Source organism: Condylura cristata, unplaced genomic scaffold (assembly GCF_000260355.1).
Source record: "Condylura cristata isolate star-nosed mole 26May11 unplaced genomic scaffold, ConCri1.0 scaffold00002, whole genome shotgun sequence".
Classification (NCBI taxonomy): Eukaryota; Metazoa; Chordata; class Mammalia; order Eulipotyphla; family Talpidae; genus Condylura; species Condylura cristata.
In genome coordinates, this window is record NW_004567103.1 from 38,948,340 (window position 1) to 38,969,440 (window position 21,101).

Genomic DNA, 21,101 nt, shown 5'->3' on the forward strand with positions numbered 1-21,101 from the left:
ACAAGGAAAGAAACTGGGTACATCTTATTCTCTTCTGGTAAACCCTACTTTCATTTCTATTCCATTCCAGGATTTTATTTTAGTTAGAGGCTAAGTTCATTTGTCTGTAGCCTGTTAAGCTTAATTTGTACATTTATCAAAGTAGAGTAACATCCTATTTTACTCACTCCCTATAGCAAGATCAACAAGAAAGACATTCTTCATTTCTTTGAATGAGGAAATTGAGACTGAGAAGTAAATGCTTTGATCAAAACCAAGTATGTAATAAAGCAAGGAGTAGTATGAAGAATTGTAATACCTGGTTCTAGTCCAGGGCTTAATTTTCAAGGTCAATATGTTATTTTGCAATTTTCACAGTCAGCTAATGATATTTATACAAAGAGATAGGGAGACAAAATGCAATAAGATATAAAATAATTTTTCTATATGTGTATCCAAAAGTCAGGCAAAATTTCTAATTCTAATGCATTATATATCAAAATAAAATACTTGCATTATATTTATCCATTTATATTAGTAGTGTTGCTTCTATTCATTCAGATAAGTAATTCAGAGATTTCATTTAGAATTTTCTACTAATAATAATTGCAATTATGAAAGAACTGAATCATGAAGCAAAAGAAAAACCAAAACTGTAGTAAAGAAAAATCAAAGGCCCAAACAATCCATCACATTTACTGACAGTGGTATTTCCCCCTAATCTCTAACATTTTTGTTGAGCTGAGATCTGAAAATATTTAAAATTCTTATTTACATGTAGTTAAAACATGAAAAAATCTCTAGCAAGTAGACTTTTCATGTCTGCTGAGTCATTTAACAGAGGACTAATTAGGTGGTATCTTAATTGGTACTTAAACTTTTTGCCTTAAGTGGATTTGGTTTCTATAATGTTTCCTGTCTTATCAACAGAAATGGCCAACTCTCTTAAAGCTTACTAAACCATGTACATGGTTCACATGTTTATGGATCAGCTTTTTGGACATTTTCTCCTTGTTCTGAACTGAGGCGGTGACTGTGTGATATCTCAAATGTAGTAGCTCTGAAATCACAGGTTCTCACTTCAATCAAGTAATCCTCCACCATACCCTATTAATATAACTTATTCTTTTTAATTTCCAAAATAATAAGATCACATTATTTACTAATAACACTAAAATAAAATCAGGTGACTTACAAAGTAGATCCTTTGATGATTTATGTATGTTCATATATTTTTGTATTAGTGAATGTAAAATAATAAACATAATTAAAATGGGTTACTGAGTAATTCTAGTCCATCAAGTAGAAATATATTTGAATGAGTTAAATGATAAAACAGTGAACTCTGCAGAGAGTTCTCTGTATTAAGTGCATTTATTCTTCTCAAGTCCATTTTATATTTTATACGCTAATATTTGCAATACATGATTTCCCTATGCAACAATAATTTAATGACACCTTATTCTCTGCTTGAAAAGCAAAATAAATATTATCTGGCAGTATTACAATAAGCTAAACCAATTACCGTCTAAAATGATTTTAATGCAGGTAAAAATAAGAGTCATCATTTTAGCATAGTGAAATTTATTAAAACTGCAATTCAAAGCATTAAACTAGGCTTCTTAGATGATACATTGCTTCCTATTGAGTTTCAATTAGTATTTTGAAAGTTTGTATTTTATGATGGCAAAATTTTAAAATGTCCTAGGTGATTTTGTGTAGAGAAACTAATAATATCTTGTGCTGACATATATACCCATTCAAATTCAAGGCATACATTGTAAGTGCTACCGTTTAAAAATGACAGACCCACCAAATAGTTTAAAAAATTGCTCCCAAGTCCATAATTCAAGAGGTGAGTAAAAAGTTAAAGAAAATGAGTATGAACCTCAGACCTCTTGATAAATCCTGACTCTCAAATTATTAATATGCTATCCAAAGGCTTGCCAACACTGTACTAGTCATTCCTCTAAGAAGATAAGTAGCAATTATATATCAGATACTTTTTCCTCTAAAAATAAGAATAGGTCAGTCCTTAAATTTTGCATACAAACATCCACTGCAGTAAAATGATCATTCTCTTGTCCTCACCTGGCTCATATATTAATGTTACATACCTTATTTTATCCAAGGAATAAAAGAATTGAAGCATGATTTCTTATTCAACCACATTTATTTTTTTCTCTTTAAATGGAGTCAGCATCTTTTCTTGTCTCTTACTTTAATTGTGACATTAAGTACCACCTTATCAGGAAAGTCTCAAAGAACCAGAAAATATTTTTAAACATATCAACTAAATTTCTTTTGAAAATGGCATTTCTTTCCTATTCCTTCCTTGGAGTTGATTTTACAACTACAAGAGATACAGAAAACATACAACATATTAGGTTGGCTAATAAATACAAATGTATCATTGTTCCATGATGAAGAGTAAATGGGTTAATAGGTTAATGATTACTCAATAAGACACTAAGAAATGCTTGTAATTTACTATTTGAGGGAGATCACTTTCTGTTATAAAATTATAAGGCTTTTTTTTTTTGGCCAATGCATATTCTCACTAATGTGCATAAGTGCTACTTTCTGTCTTTCACAATAGTTATTAGGTAGCTTCATATTCTAGGGATCATTGTTCTCAGGGAAAATAATGTTGTTGAACCAAATAAGGAGCATGATACCAAGATATTATTCCCAGATGGAAGGTAGAATTTTGATCCTTAAGAACTGAGTTATGCTCCTTAAGAACACGTGTACCATCATTATACAGGTTCACCATTACCATGCTCACTTATGTCCATTTTCTCACTTAATACCCACAGACATTTCACAAAAATATACTACAATGGGGCTCTCCCTGGTGGCACAAAGGGTTAAGTCAGGAGGATCTCCGAAGCAATTGGAGCAACAGTTCCCTCCGTGGCCAGGGAGCTGATCCACATAGTATGGCAGACCTCTCCTGCCTGCTGCTCCCCTCAGCAGTGTACTTTGTCCATCTGCCTGTTCTGCTCCCTACTTTGTCTCTGGTGAACCCTCTCACCTTCCTGCACCTCTGACCTGACCCCAGTTCTGTAAGCATAGTAAACAAATCTTAAAAAAAAAATACTGAGTATGAAAACATCTTATAGGAGGAACCTAAGATATTCAATTATGACTTGTGTGAAATCATGTTGTGTAATTACAATGACTCTAAAGTTTATTTGCCCCTTTGTCCACTCCTGGTATATGACATACACATTATGACATTAGGACATGACTCCATGAGTTTGTATCTTAACTTGGCTACTTAAATGACCATCAAGAAAATTTATACCCTCACCTTTCCTAAGACAAAAAAATACAAGTCCTTATCTCATAGGATTGTGGCAAGGATTAGGTGAAGTTAAACGTGTAAGGAATTTAGAACATTGCCTAGCATGTAGGATATCCTCAATAAACTAGGTTACTGCAGATACATTTTTTTCCAGATCATTTATCAATCTCTCACTGTGCAAAGTAATTGTTGGTTGGGAAAATGAGTAATAGTCTATATTCTCAAAGATGCAGAATCTTACTAGAGAGGCTTGCAAATCACCAAATAAATGTCAATAATGGTTATAAATCTATTATTAAAGAATTAAAACAAACTCAGTGTAAACAATAAGATGCTTTATGAGTGAGGTTTGTTTAAACATAAGTTAGACTGGATAGAGTTTGGAGAGGCAGAGAAGAAGGCAGTGAGAAGCAATCTGTTAATCAGGATCGATAAAACAATTGATCTGGGGACCATCTTAAAGTCTCTTTCCAAAAAAACTAGGATATGTTCCTCTACTAGTGTAGGCCATTCTTTGGAGAAATCTTCTGGTCACAAAAGGAAATACTTTCTTTTTCAAGAAAAAATTAGAGATTTGCTATTTAATTTTTAATGAAGCAACACAATTATGGCTTCATATTTCTCTAATAAGAATAAAAACCAATAGCTATAATCTGAAATTGGCTTGTGTGGAAAATTGTTAGAACAATTTTATCTAGCGAGGAAGAGCTAGAATGCTAAGTCTCCACTGTTCCTCCTGTGTTCTCTTTTTACTTTAGTTGGTTTGAGTTCAGCAATCTGAAGAGGCTAATGGCTAGATTGCCAGACTGGTTTGTCTAAAACATATCATCTTGCCTGCAAATTAGCCTCTCACTCTCTTCCCTCACACTGGCCAGATTATAAATTTCAGTGTCATCATCAACATTTCCACTTGTTTTTATAATAGGTCTGCAAAATATCATGAAGATCAGTGGTGTTAACCCCCATTTATTATTATACTGTTGGATGGTTATCATTACTTTGCATTGGTCTCCCTATTTCCTGTTCACTTCCCTTACCATTCATCCTAAATGTTTTGCAAGGAATAACAAAAAATAAAAAAGAAGTGTAAAGATTGGCAGTTTCATTGCTAAAAAAATTTTTAGTCGTCCTATTTTCTGTAGAATAAGACGGATCCTCAGCCCACCACTCAAAGCTTTTATCTGGACCAGACACTAGTTCCCTTTTCTCCCATTTATTCCTCCTTTTATGCTTATGGAGATTTCAAGTTTAAAATAGCAGAAAGTGATTCGTCTTCTGAAAGGTTTCCTTTTCACAAATGGCTACCCCCTCAAAGGTCTTTTCATTGGAAATCTGCACATTTTATTAAAATCAACCACAATAACCACATCTCAGCCTCTCATAGGTTTGCCCTTTTATAAATTCCCATATCACTTATATGCATCTTGGAGCATTCAGCACCTTCTAAATCATATCATAATTCATATGTAACACTTTCAAGTAGGAGCCCCTTACATGTTTGTTAAATGAACTCATAACACTTAGACTCTTAAATTAAAAACTCAACAGATTCTGTAACAAAGAAATGAACAAGTGAATGAGCCATGGCCAGTACAAGGATGAGAATAAGAAACACAGGAATTTGTCAGTTTTTACAACCGACACTTCCAGATACTTTCACTCACTTAGTACAGAACTGAATTCAGTTTTCTGATACTTACACACATACTACTACTTTGTGTGATAGAGGGAAATGAATAGGCAGACTTTTGTTAAGCAGGGGAAACCAGGCATCGGCATTATTAGACAAGAGAATAGGTCTTTGGGAATTATTGATACATAACTCTACATTATTAAGTTTATACAAACAAGGATGTAAAATGATGGTACATCATCAATTAAAAAAAAGTAGGGGTTTTAAAATTAGGTAGGTTCCAAAAGTAAAGAAGAGATTCTGTGCACGCTAGTGCTTCCAGGTTTTCTAGCTTATAAAATTGCAATGGCACCTTGAACTTGAATTTGAAAGAAAAAAACAGTAACCATTCCATTCTTCTACTAACAAATACTCACATTTTTTATGACATGAACCCACCCACATACTACATTTTCAGTTTATTGAAGAGAAGGGATAAAGATTTGGAATCAGATAATTTCATTCCGTTTTAATGGTTGTACGAGCTAAAAGCATCACTTAGAATTAAAATCAAAGCCAGCCTTAATGAACTAAACCAACCCTGGATGAAAATGCTTCATTTCACATCAAATCTCAAAGCTGATTTTACATGCATGCTATTTGTGAAGGTGAAATTTGATTGGTTCACACCCTGAACACTATACTGAAATTTAGTATTACAGCTACTTATATCTCAGATGACTTGAGGCATTAGTTTGTTCTGACAAAGTAAACCATGAAAAGACCACTAACACAATTTCTAGCTAACAAGATTTAGGAATGACTTGGTTACTCATTTGTAAAATTCAGGACCCAGACTATGAAAGGGAGTTGCAATTTAAAGTTATAAGGCAAAGAAATCTTACCTTTTCTCTGGTGAATCACCTACAGCATGATCTATAGGTCTTCTATGACACACTGCCTCCTTGTCAAAGTTTATATTTTGACCATATTCCTTCTTTGCCACTCAGCTCCATCCACTTTGGAATATAAAGCTCTCTTTCCACTCTGAGACCTTGCACTGAGCTTGCTTCATGGGTTCATCCATACCCTATAAATTTGCTTTGGCACTAAGGTAGCCACCAGCTACCCACACTATCAAGCATTCTAAATTACAGCTAGTGTAAATACACAATGGATTTTAGACTTAGTTTATAATTTAAAAATGACCCTATTGAGGGCCCTCCCGTGACTCAGCGGGTTAAAGCACAGCACTAAGAAGCTAAAGCCACTTCTGCATGAGTTCCATTACCACCTGCCCCGGAGGTGACCCACATGGTGCGGCAGACCTCTCCTGACCCCCTGCTGCTCCCCTCAGCAGTGTGTACTTTGACGATTTACCTGTTCTGCTCCCCACTCTGTCTCCTCTCACCACCCCTGCACCTCTGGCCTGTACCCCAGTTCTGTATGTACAAATAAATAACTTTAAAAAATGACGTTATTGATAACTTTTTATATTCACTATGTATTGAATTGTTAGTATTTTGGATATTTGGGTAAAATAAAATATATTAGTAGCATTAATGTAACCTGTTTTTTTTCTTTCACCATATGACTACTAAAATATTTAAAATTACACATGTGATTTGCCTTTGTGGTTTACTTTATATTTCAAATGGACCCTGCTTTTATATATATATATATATATATATACATATATATGTATATATACATATCTGTGTATGTGTATATATATATACATATATTGTGTATATATATACATATATATACACATACATATATGTGTGTGTGTATACATGCAAGCTTATATATAGCTTATATTTATAGTTTATATATATATATAATTGTCACCACGGACAATTAAATTTTTCAGAAGGCATTTATTTTCTCTACTGTTGTATCACAAGTGTGAGACATGAAATATTTGAGGAATGAATGCATTATACATGCAGTGATTAAAAAGTCTGGACTCTTAAAGCTGGGTTTCAATCTGTTTGGCCTTTTATTAATAGTGTCATCTGGGACATGGACTTACTCTTTCTTAGGATGGTTGCTAAGAAGAAATAAACTCTTACATCTAAACTACATAAATCAATGCCTGATATGTAGTAAGAATCAATAAATATTAGTTATGGGTAAGAATTATTATTCTTTCTGTAGATAGGAACATAAGATACAATAATGCTATTCTTTGGCTTCTGAGATGATAAATGACAGAGCCATGATTTAAGTCTTGATCTATATGGCTCCAACATTCATTTTGGTCCATTACATGAATATAAATCAATAGTTGGTGTAAATAAAACCCAAGGTCTATTTTAAAAGTTACTTCAATATTGTTAAGGTAGGTAATATCATTCATATCAGGCCTTCTTAAATGATATCATACTTTGGACAATGCATGCAATATTACCTGATAAAAATGTTACATATTCTAACTATTATATTTGCCAATATTTACTTATTTTATTAACAGCAGGAACTTTTCTTATACATTAAAGGTATTTAAATAGTTAATTCTTATTACAACCCTGAAAGCTGACACTGTTTTTCATCATCCATACTAACCAGATGAGGAAAACGAGGTACAGAGATGTCACATACTTTGATAAAGTTACACAGTTAAGAAGTGAAGGGGATGGAACTTCAAGTCAGCTGGTGTAGCCCCAGTTTGTATGCGACCCCTTTCTGCTGTCCTGCTTTATCATATCATATTTTATGCTTGTAGAACAGTAAAAGATGGGTGAACACTCAGCCCTGGAGTTGCTGGGATTAACTGAACGATAGGAACTGACGACTGGTATTTATCAGTAACAGCACATTTTTTAAGAAAAATAGTATTTCCCACTCCAATTGTGGAAATGGACCATTTAAAAGTAAATTTTTCTTTCAAAAGACATTTTTGTAATCTATATAAATGTAAGCCATCAGAGCCTTTTTTGTCCTGGGGATGGTTTCCCCTAATTGGACTGAAGAATAAATTTTCCTGCATGTCATGTCACATCAGGCCCAGTCAAGCTTAGTAATTGACTATTTGCTTATATTTTCAAAGGCCAGCACTATATATCCTAAGTTGATGACATTTAACAATATTTAAATAAAACTAGACTAAGTTTATGATTGAAGAAATCATCATCTTTCATTAGAATGAGAAAATAAATTTTCAGTACCACGCTACCAGCATGTCTGAATGGCTCAATTCATTTTCTAGGAGGTCATGGCCAATATCTACCACAGAGCAGTCTTGTTGAAAACAATCCTCTTAAAGAATCTACTTGTCTTGATGACAAAGAGATGCGTTCTCTTCCTGACAAGAAATGAAAGAAAGAAAAAAGTACCCAAAGCCTCTAAATGTTTTTACATTTCAGTGATTTGATTCTGTGACATTCTATCCTGTGCAAGGGGGAAAATGAAGAAAAGGCTAAAGATAGGAGAGATCATTATCAGTGAGCTTACTTGCACATGTGGCAGAAGCAACTGAAACCTGGACAAGTTAGTGGCTGGAGGCAGCCTGAATAGGGAGAGAAGCAAATGAGAGACAGAGGCCAGGTTCAGCTTCAACTCCGTCACTCACTTGCTCTGCGTATTTGAACATCTCATGACCTTTTCCAGTTATTTTAAAAATGGGAGGGTTAGATTAGACAACAAGACTATTTTCAATCTGTATAAGATCTTGTAAAATCTGTACATATTTTAGAGGATTCCAACGTCTAGAATCTTTTTAGGATACTAGAAAAAGAGAAGTGCTCCCCTTTATGGAATTTGGAGGGGGGGAAACATGATGTTTTGTCCAACTTATGGTTGGGCCAGTCATCAGGAGTATTAATAGGGAAAATGGATCAGAAACACTAAGATAGGATGTGACATGCCTATGCAATGTTGAAGGATGTTGGTTTTGTATGGAGAAGGGTGGTGTGAACAGAGGATGCAGAGTTACCCTAGAAAATACAAAAATAGATTTGTACTGTTTGCTAATGAATCCAGGGAGGTGGTGAGAGGAGTTTTCTTTTGTGGAGAAGGGCAGATAAGGCTCCTAACTTGATGTACCTGAGTGTTCTAATCAGATAATACTCACCCGCCATGTTCTAATTCTGTACTTAGTATGTCTTTTTTGGTCTAAAAGGAATTGACTGAAAAGACTGGTATCAATGCCCAATTTCCCTGTGGAAAAAGTAATGTGCATTTGATGGAATTACTGTAAGAAATGAGTTTCAGGGACTACAAGTGCTAATGACCAACTCAAGTATTCCAGAATATCCAATAATCTTATTTCTCATTCTAAATTAATTAATTGTCATTATAATTGAAATCTACCCATTCCAAAACGCTTTACTAATGCGATTCTATCCTTGGGAGAAGGGTCATTTTAAGGGTCTGGCAAGATGAGACTTAATGCTACCTATCCTCAAGTATTCTGGACTTTGGGCAAAGTCTACAAGTTTTGAGGGAATATGCTCTTGAAGACAACTTGACTTTAGATTTTTAGCCTTCGGTATTGTTACAGAACAGATTTTATTTGTTTTAAATCATTCAATCTTTGGTGCTTTATCATAATATAACCCAGGAAGCTAGTAAGTTAAGCTGGGCTATACTGTCAGTTATTTAATCAAATACTAATTTAGGTTGTTGTAAAGGTGTATTTGTGGATAATGTTAACTTAATATAAAGGAGATAACTTTAATAACACAGATGAACACCATCCAATTAGTTGAAGGCCTTAGGAAAAGTTTCCCAAAAAAGAAAAAAAATCTGTTTTAAAACTGTAGCCTGAACAAGTCTGCCAGCCTGTGCTACCCTATAGATTTATGACTTACCAACCCCAATATTGCTTAAGCCAATACCTTAAGCTGAGTTTATTTATACAGACAATATAATGATATTGCTATGAGTTGAAGGTATTGTTATATATGTATGTGTGTGCATATATAAAACTATATCATAAATATGGTATTCTCATCCTTGTGTGAACCAGAATCAGATACTTGCTTGTAACTTATAATAGAGGTGATGGGTAGCCATCATTATGTGCATAGTGTTTCATCACATGAGACTACAGTTCTTATCTTGATTGCTGAACTTCACTCCTGTTGGCTTTGAAGAAGCCAGAGGCCATGGTGGAAACGTCTAACTGGCAAGTAAATGAGGCAACCTCTGACACAAAGCCACAAGAAACTGAGGTTTTTAGCCTCCTAATCCAATAGGCACTGAATGCTACCAATAACCACAAAAGCTTGGAAGTGGAAGCTCTCCCAGTCAAGTCTCACTTGACACTGCAGTTCCATACAACACTTTGATTGTGGCCCTTAAGACCCAGAAGCATACTGGTTAGCAATCTCAAAGATTTATGGTGACGTATTAGATGGAAGAAATAAAAGCAGATGTTGGGTCATCAGGCTAGTTCAAGACCCTTTGGTCTACCCCTATGTGGCCCTGTAGTACTCATAGATCAAAAATACCACATATAACCTCCCCGTGCCAAGGGAAGGCTCTAACTATCCTTCAGAAATGTGGGTGTGATGTGTGCATGTCTGTCTTCTGTGCTTTGCAAGAATTTGATTTATATATTATTACCTCCGTCCATCAGCACAGATCCTTATTTCCAATTCAGAGTGACTTGGCAGTAACGAACATCAAAGGTAATCATTTCATATGAGGAAATAGAAGGTTATGCAGCTATTAGCACTCATGAAAATTTGCCCTCTTGGCCTCTGCTTCCTGACTGACATTGATTCAATTGGAAAACTGCAAGATGAGGCTGTTTCACCTCCATTTAAAGTAATTAGAATTAGTGAGAAAATGTCTTATTGTCATACCTATCGCTAGTTTTCACAATTACCATAAACTTCTGGGAAGGGATAAAGAGGAAATTCATATTGACCTCTGGCAGGCGAGAATGTGTTCATAATTAACCATTAAGCCCATAGGATACCACTTCCAGTAAATTTTTCTCTTTATTTTTCCATAAAATTATGATCTGATTCATTATCTTGGCATTGATATACAATTAAGGTGTTGAGAAAAATATGTGAGATCTGAAATCAGAAAGCTCCTCCAAAGTATTCACAATAGCATGTGTCATTCAATTTTCCCTGAGCTGAAAAATAGCCTAAGTCAGGACATGATCTCTTCCCTGGAGAAAAACTCCAACATCACGAGATGCAGTAAACAGAGCATTTGTTTTCAACAAAATTTCAGGGGAGTAAATGGATGAATCACCCTCTGCAACTACATGGCTATATATCCACAGGGACTCTGAGCAATCTGGAAAGCCCTTCATGCCCCATTTCTATGCTATTTAACAATTTCACTAAATTTTATAACCTTTATATCAAACAACCTTACCGAGTTGTAGCTGTATCTTTTGATCAACTCTATCACTATAATCATGGTATCTGGTGCAGTGCTCATGGCATTGGGGTTGGGGATAAGGAGAGAAAAGATTAATATGTTAATATTTGTGTACAAGTGCTAAGGTCCAGGTGACTTTCATTTTCTCACTTACTTTTTAGGAATTAAAAAATGATTATGCACTGAGTAATTTTAAAGCAATTTGAAGATAGCTTTAAAGCAATATAAACTTTAAGCTTGACTTGGTGTCTGTCTAGTCCTAAACACACCAGCTTAGTTTTTGGCTAGTAAGACTGTGAAAATTTCCATGTATTTTTAGCATTTTTTGATCAGAATAATGCCATTATTTGTATTTAAACATTAATTTTTATCAATATTTAAAGATTGACATATATTATATATATTTCAGCTTACCACTGAAAGTCTAATTCCACTATTCAATATACAATTGAGTCCTTTTTACCAAATTTACTACTTACCCTCTCCTTTACCTTCTGGTGACCACTATTTGGTGTTGTAAAACTTTTCTTTAACTTGGTTTTCATTCATTCTTCATTTACATAATAGTGAGATCATATGGTATTTGACTTCCTCTGATTTATTTCATTAAGCATAATAGCCTCTAGGTCTGTCCATATAGTTGCAAATGACAGGGTTTTATGTTTAGTGGATATATAACATCATCATCCAGTTTTCTGTCAATGCACATGTATGTTTTTACCAATCGTGGTAAAAATAGTGCTGCAATGAACATGGGGGAACATATATATTTTTGAATTAGTGTTTTCAAATTCTTAGGGCAAATGCCAAGAAGTAGGATAAATGGATTGTATGGAATTTCTATTTTTAATTTTTGAGGAATTATTTTCCATAAAGGCTATACAATTTATATTCCCTTCAGTAGCCAATAACTAGTTTTTAAGAGTATTTTCATACTTGGAAATATAAAGAATTACAATCTAGGCCGAGGTTGCTCAAAGTGTGTATTACAGACCAGAATGTTGGTATCACCTGGAAAGTATAGGAACTCAATTCCATCTCAGATCGAATTCTCAGGCAAATTCAGTGACTGCCTTTTAGCAAGTTCTCAGGTGATTTGTATAAACAGTAAAATGAGAAATAACTCACTACATAGAGAATTTTTTTCATCCATGTTATCAAGACTCTTTTGTTCCTCTGTGAACATTCTGACAATAAATGCTTTTGTAATTGGAAGTAACTTAAGTCCTATGACAGACACATGGTCACTCCAGAGAGATTTGTGAGGATTTATTCTCCATGACATTTTGATTAAAAATATATGCTTTATATGAAAAAATGTTCCACTTCACTCATGATAAGGGAGATGCAAATTAAAACCACAATGAGATACCACCTCACCCCAGTGAGAATGGCACATCTTCAAACAACTAGCAACAACAAATGTTGGCGAGGATGTGGAGAAAAAGGAACTCTCCTGCACTGCTGGTGGGAATGCAAACTAGTACAACCACTATGGAAAACTGTCTGGAGGTTCCTCAAGCTGCTAAACATGGAGCTTCTCTAAGACCCAGCAATCCCACTCCTAGGTATCTATCCAAAAGACACAAAAACACTGATTGAAAAAGATACCTGTACCCCCATGTTTATTGCTGCTTTATTTACAATTGGAAAAACATGGAAGCAGCCCAAATGCCCAAAAGTAGATGACTGGATAAAAAAGATGTGGTACATATATACAATGGAATATTACTCAGCAACCAAAAAAGAGAAGCACATTTCTTTTGCAGCAACTTGGATGGAGCTGGAAAAGATCATGCTTAGTGAGATAAGCCAGAAAGAGAAAGAAAAATACCAGATGGTTTCACTCATAGCAGGAGTATAATGGACCAGACGAGAAAATAACAAAAATAATGAATAACCATATACCAGAGTCATTTTGCGGGGGTGGAGTGGGGAATGGGATAAAAAATGGGGGAGGTGGAAGGGAAGTGCACGGGATTATGGTGATGGCACATGGGTGACCTGGTGATGGGAAACCCACGGGGATTACAATTGAGATGGAAAAAAAAAAGAATGCACAAAATGATGTAAAAATAAACTGTTGTAGGCTCTCCCTGGTGGCGCAGCGGGTTAAAGCACAACACTAAGAAGCTTAAGCCACTTACTCATGAGTTCGATTCCCGCCTGCCCCGGAAGAGATCCATATGGCGCGGCAGACATCTCCTGACCAGCCCACTGCTCCCCTCAGCAGTGTACTTCGTCCAGCTGCCTGTTCTGCTCCCCGCTCTGTCTCTGGTGAATCCTCTCATCCTCCACATCTCTGGCCTGTACCCCAGTTCTATATGAATAAATAAATCTTTAATAAACTGTTGTAAAAAAAATATATGCTTTAGATGACTGCAAATCAGTATCTGAAAGATGGAGAGACAGAAGGAAGACAGGGACAGGTGTAAGGAAAAAGAAGTTGTGACTAGAGTTAACCCTCCATGGTGGTAGAGTTAGAAAGTGTTCAGAGATATGAAAGCCGTGATGGGGATTAAGAGCTAGATGCGTTTCTTCATCAAATACTTTTTGTTCACCACTGATTATATGATCATGAAAAAAAAGTTATTAAGTTATATGTAACTCAAGATTTTACAAATATTATGCAAACATTTAATTTAAGAACCATTCCTGTAACTCCTTCCCTCAACAGTACTAAATTTTAAAAATCCAGTTGCATCCACTTAACCACATATCTTCATCTACTTAAGCACAGGACTGTGTGGAGTTCTAGGCAGAAAGGCAAGAAGCATGACCTATGTCCCCACCAGCAAGGAGCTCACAGTTTCCTGACAAAAAGACTCTCCATATTTTATATTTATTAAATAAATATGTAAAATACTCATGTCATCAGCCTTATGTACATGACATTCCCATAGTGAATGAGGAAACCTCTAGCTCAAGACATTTATTGGCTCAAAGAATGACCCTACATAGAGACGAGCCTGTTTACATTAGAATAAGTGAGTCCATTTTCATTATAACGCTTTCCTTTTTTCGCTGTGATAACACTTATCCACAGAAAGCAGAAATAGCATTTCCAGGCTAACCACCCAAGCCATTTCAAATGGAAATCTCTCCTGATTGCGTGGCTTGTCTCTGTTCTGACGGGCTGCACCCCAGAGAGCAGAGAACAGCATTAGTCTGCCAGTGCTGCTGTACCTAGTGAGAAATGACTGCTCGGCATTGTCGTCAGAGTCGCAGGTTTACTGCTCTGCCTACTTGGATGCTAGACTCATAAAGATCACTGAAAGATTTTAGTTTAAAAAAAAAAAAGGCAACAGTGCCTTCAATAATAAATGATTTAATGAAGATAACTGCTTTCATTTTCATAAATGCTAACCAAAAATGCGACTAAATTTTATCTTAGGTGTTAGTACTCTATGCGCATAGAGTTTATCAGTTTCTATTTATTCTTCCTGGTTGGTGGCCCTGGAATTGAGCCTTATAGATCGCAAAACAATGTGGTAAGCATGAGGCGCCTGGACCTTTATTTCTTTAGTTTGAATTGTGATTCTGCCAAGTATTAGCTGTGTGCTCTCAGGCAAGTTATTTAACCTCACTGTAATTTAGTTCATACCTATAATATGGAAATAATAATAGGATTTCCTAGTATCATGAGGCCTAAATGAAATCACATATACATGGTGCTTTGGACAGTGCTGAGCATCTGCTCAGCACTATGTGTGCATTAGTTATTATTACTGTTCCATTTCTGGAACAGTATCTTCCCTCAGCAGGAACAAAATACTCCATACTACTTGTGTAATAGTGCATATCTTTATTCCTGCAGAAAAAGACGACACAGAGAACTAGTACTGAACAAGAATTAGGAGGTATATGTTGGTAGGTTTAATCCTCTTAATTAGCTTGGGAATCTTAGCCCTTCTGAAATAGAGTTCCTTGTTTAGAAAAGTGGACACTAGAGTCTTAAAATACATTTTAGTTCTAAGTTTCAATAATTTTGAGTTTTAATTTAGGTTCTACTGAGTATAAGAGGAAGGGTTGGCATGACTCATAACAGTTTATAATTGCATGTATAACATAGTAATTCGTAATGTGAAGCTGAAAGACAAAAAACATTAGAGGTGACTCATAACAGGTAAGAGCTATTGTATTTACCAAAAGTCTATTTCAATTAATTGGTGCTTATATCAGTGGACATAATTAACTAACTGGATCTTGTGTAAAACTCACTTTTTGGGATAAATACTTAGTGGTGAGCCATATTCCAAATAAAGTGCCTAAGATAACTCTAGGAGTCTTACCCTGAAATGGTAGTAGAAGGCCAGAACAACCCAGCCACAGGAAGCTGAATCTTGCCAACCTCTTGTTATGCTGGAGGAAGAATATTGGAATTGAAATAACTTGCTGCTGGAGAGTCTTTAAACACCCAGTAAGTTCTGACATGGCTATTCAACAGATGCTTTAGTTTGTGTTGCATATGTAAATATAATAAAACCATTCTGGACTTACATCAGGGCAGGGAATTTTTAAAAATCTATCACCTGCAAGTGTCAATAATAATAATGAATAATAAAAAGTCACACCCAAACTAAATATGAACTGTTTGAGGTCATGTTTGTGGTGTTAAGGTGGTCCCTGGCCCTCTGATGCATTCATCTTAGGTGCCTGATCCTCAGAAGTCCTTTAGCCTATGATATTTATTCACATTTAAGGGGAGATAACCATGGCTTATAATTTTCACACAGTCCCCCACCCTCTCATCTCACATAACCTTACATAAATAAATAGTGGGAAAATAGCAAATCTTGCATAGATGCAAGAGTGAGTGATCGATATTGCAAGATTGCAGATTAGATCAGTAAGTGTTCTTCAAACAGGCAAAACTATACACATTAATGTTCATCATTTAATTATTTTAACAGAGAAGAGGTTGCTAATTATAAGGAAAAAATTATGAGACAAGTCATCAAAAGTTCTATAGATCAGTAATGATCAATGGAATTTTCTGTAAACATGGCAAGATGAGAGAGTTATGTGCTGTCCAATGTGATAGCCACTGGCCATATGTGGCTACTGAGCATTTGAGATGTGGCAAGAGTGATGGAAAACTGAATTATAAGTTTTATTTAATTATAGGTATTCTAAATCAAGTGGCTATTAGTACCATTTTGGGCAGAACAGCTAGACCCTACAAATCAGGAAACTTGAGTTATTACCATCTCATAAATAGCTCTAATGTAAACCCTCTGCCATTATTTTCACTGGCTTTTCTGAAACCACTTGAGAAAGAAATTTATGCTCTTATTTCCAAACTTGGTATTGAGCAGTCTCGTGAAAATCTAGCTCCAAGGAAAATTGTAAAGTAGATGATATTGTTTTCCTCCTGTGGCTTTTCTCACCATCAATCTTCTCCTTTGATGCTTCACATTTGCTAACCATCAAAACCCATCTCAAGTCACATCCTTCCTGTATATTATTCAACTGTTTATAACTATTAATTTGAACGGTCACACAGGGGACGTTTCATTGCTATATGTGACTACTGAAAACCAAATGCTGTTGAATCGCAGAGTCAATGTTCTTCAGAAGGTGGCTTGAAAAGTCCTGGCACAAGAGACCTCTGAAGATTTGGAAAAATATATGCAAAACATCTGTATTCCTGATCTCCAGCTGATTGAAAATTTCTGGATGAGGAAACACGAAAATTTTCTTAGGGACCAACACAGTGGTAAGAACATAAACTCTGAATCCAGACTGCTTCAGTCTGAATTCTAGTTCCAGACTTTACTAAGTATAAATTTGTGCAACTGACAAAATCTGCAGTTACATTTTCTTTCCTGTTAAGTGTAAGAAACACAATATTTAAGAGTTGTTGTGAGAAAAAAATCGGTTAATATATGTGAAATTCTTACAAAAGTGCCTTATGTATAGTAAGTCCATGCTGTCATTCCTATTACTTATAGCAAGTAACATAAATGAATCTTACACTCTTTAGTATGAGAAATCTAGTACAAGGGGGAAAAAATGAGAAAAAGAAGATAAGGAATTCTACTCATGTAGTTACAGCATTTATCTTGTGTCGTTTTGTTACTGGCTGTACAAGAAGTCAGTGATATTTTCTTAGTGTTAAATGGATATAGAAAACAAATATGAAAGTCTTTTACAGCTCATGTCAAGATGTTCTATGGTTTACACATATGAATACCAGGTAGGAGGTTTAAATGGAAGGAGATGTTTCGGGACTATCAGAGTGTCATACTGGGAAACTGCTAGAAAGAATTAAACACGTGTCTACAGGAGGGAGGAGTGGTATCCTCATATGAGTGCAATCTACAAATAGTTGCACTAACAACACACAAAGACTTTCTGTGAAACCTTTCTGTGTGCCAGGTTATAAAACCTTCCATTTCACAAATCACATACACCTGCCAATTGGAACAGCAGCTTTTCTCTTGTCAGCAAGTTGAAATGAAAGCTTTGCTGATCATCATCCTGTGAGCTAGGAAAAGGATCTCACCATCAATTTATTCTGGAAGTGAGAAGCTCCTTGCCTCTGGGAGAGATTATAAAATGGAGTCATTTTATTCCTGACACCTTCAGAGTCAGTTACTTCTTACTGGACAACTCAAGATCCACGTTCTGTGCCTTTGGCAAGAAAACATTTTCTACAAGCTACTGGCTAACACCTCACAGAGGAGTATTATTTAAGGTCCTTGAGGGACCAGAAACCAAACCCCAGTAAATTGACACTTTCTAGAGAACACAACAGAGCTCAAGACTGAAACTGGCAGAATTTTCTTCTTTTCTTTAAGAATTATAAATCACTAATGTTTTAAATGGATGACTGAATTCTCAAAGTAACATTTGGTAAATTTTGACATTTTTCTAGCCTCTCAGTTTCTGAAATAGGTATGTAAAATAGCTCGTTTCTCATTTTACTTAGGCAGCATCTTGTACTCTCTTTCCATTAGAAGGAAGCCACACTTACTGCCCTCCTTCACATCAAATACATTTTAGAGAACCCTGCATGCCTGTCATGTAAGTATTTTTCTGTGAAATATGTTTGTGTTTTAGAGCTTATGTTGGAAAAAAAAGGTCAATTTAATTTGCTCAGTATACAGGTGTCTGTTTCCAGAGGCCAGTTTGGTTCAGGCTTCCCTTGAGGTTGGATCATTGAAAGTCTGCTGAAAAGGGAGCTGGGAAATTGAACAGGGGTAACCCTGGGCAAGGAGCCCTGAGAGCTTTGGTCAGCTCTGAAACCAAGCCAAGCTGATCCTCTGCCACCTTGGAGATATTATGATCTAAGCCTCATTGTGGAGTTTTCCATAAGCAGAAAAATGCTGTTAGATGTGTTTTCATTAGGCTTTACTTCCGAGGCATCCCAAATGGAAAAATCCACCAGATTCTTACTAGAGTCAGTAGGGCCATTAGGAAGGTCAAATTGGCAACCCCTGGAACTTGGTACATGACTGTACATGGAGAACCAATCACTGGACATATTGCTACTTATTGCTGTTTTTCAGAACAGGCTGATGTTGAGTCTTAATTCTGTTTTTTTCCAACTGTTGTTAACTTCTTAGACTAGAAATCTACATACTAATATAAGTTTATTGAAAGTCCTTTAATGAATCCTGCTTTATTCACCCATCCATATTTTCTTTTATTTTTTAGAAGAGTATAACTTGTTTATTTTTGCATAGAAGAACTTGGGTGCAAGCCAGAAGTATGGGGGGTGGTGGTGATGAGAGGATTCACCAGAGACAGAGTGGGGAGCAGAACACATAGATCTACTGAAATATACTGCTAAGGGGAGCAGCGGGCAAAACAGGAGAGGTCTGCTACACCATGTGGGTTGGCTCCCTGGCCAGAGATCAAACTCAGGCCATCAAGGTGGGCCTTCGTGGTGGTAGTGCTGAGACTTAAGTTCTAGGCCAGCCGGGAGGCCCCTATTAAGGTAATTGTTAAAAATAGCTCACAACGCAATACAGTGTTCTGTTTTAAAGATATTTCTTTGTATATCTTGCTTATTCTTCCTTATTTTCAAAGGATCCCATATCTTAGGTGATATTGAAATTGAAAGTCAGAAGATAATAGAATCAGTCAAACTTAAAAAAGATAAAAACCTTCAGAAAGACTTGGGAAGTCACTTAATATTTAGTAATGATGATATAAATAATAATATCATTGATGTCTTGAATTAATATATCCTCTCATTTCTTAAGTACTGGAAAAACTATCACAGTAACTCACACAATATTTGACATAGATACTATGCTGTAATCATTTTTCATGAGATATTACATTGATTCAAGGCAATGGGACGTGGTGGTGCCTGATCTTCTCTGTCAACACCAAAAGGATTTGTGGCAACATTCTTATAATGAAGAGTTAATTTAAGCCTGGGCTGTTAGAACTCTCCCAAGATAGTTATCCTGATAATGGAGTGGGGTCATGCAACAAAAGGGAGATAGAATAATTTCAGAAATTGGAGGAAGAAGACTATTGAAATCTCCATATACATGTTTCAGTAATGTATACTTTTGCTGCCTCTATTTGCTTGTTATACGCTGGTCGCTTAACTTAAATATTCCCAAATCTGACATAAACACTGTATCTATTACCATGATACAAAATCCCTAACCCTTTTTTAGAACAAAGCATTATTACTTGATTCACTCTGTTTTACTTTCTATTTAGCTAGAATACCACTAGTAGACTATAACTAGTAGAAACTACCATTATGAAATATTTATATTTTACTACTCCTGCAAAAACCTTCTTCATCCCACTAGCCTTCTGTTGTATAATATTTAATGTAAAGGCTCTTTACATTTTTAACATATGTTTCTATAGCTGGAAATAGACAAAAGCATCTTTACTGTAGTACTTTTCGTTACTATCATACTTTCTCTTTAAGAGACTGAACATGTTTTAATTGCTGGACACAGAACAAAATTCTTATGTTCCCACCACTTAAAATAAGTTCTATATTGTGATTTCAGTGTGCTTAGTATGTTAATGTTTGTTATTCCTTATAGATAAATGAAAGTTAAGTGATATTACATAACTTGCTGAATCATATTGACCATCTTGGAAATCATCGTCAAAATTATATGGATGCAATAACTCACAAAGATTATTTTTTTTTCTTAAAGGACATGCCTCCTGAACAAGCTTGAAATAAAAGTTTGGGCATTTCAACCAAGCATAGTATCATTATAATAAAACATTTTATGAAAGAAGTGAAATTTGGGGAAGCATCTTCCCCAAACTGTTGCTGATAATTAAGAAGAACTTTTTTGTTTAAAAAAAAAAAAAAGGAAATTTCAGTAATTTGATGACAGGGCTATGAATTACATTGGGCTCAGGTGCTAAAGCCAGAAAGAAAAAGCCTCGGAGTTTATATAATAGTTTTTACCACTGAGGGAGTGTTATTTTTCCACTAGGTAAAAATGTATATACGAGGCCTGTGAAACAGTGAATAAAAAGAGGGCATCTTTTTCACTCAGTAGAATATTGAAAAGTCTTTCCCTGAGGGAAATAATAAAGTAATCTTATTAAGTTATTAACAAATGTAACCTTTCCATTTTTAGGCAATTTATCTAGTTCTGGCAAATATATGTCATCATTAGTATGTTCTCTGCTGCCTCATGATTTTTGCTTAATAATAAAGAACATGGTGTTTTCTTAAAACCACAGATGTTTATGTGGAGGTTTATTACTCTCTGTCATATAAAGCTTTAGTGTATTTGCTAAATTTCTTCTCCTTCCCTATATCATTTTCCTAATTAACAATTTTCAGCATTCCTAGGCTACATTGCTTTTGCTTTGTTGCTAAAAGATCAAATACTTAATTGGAAC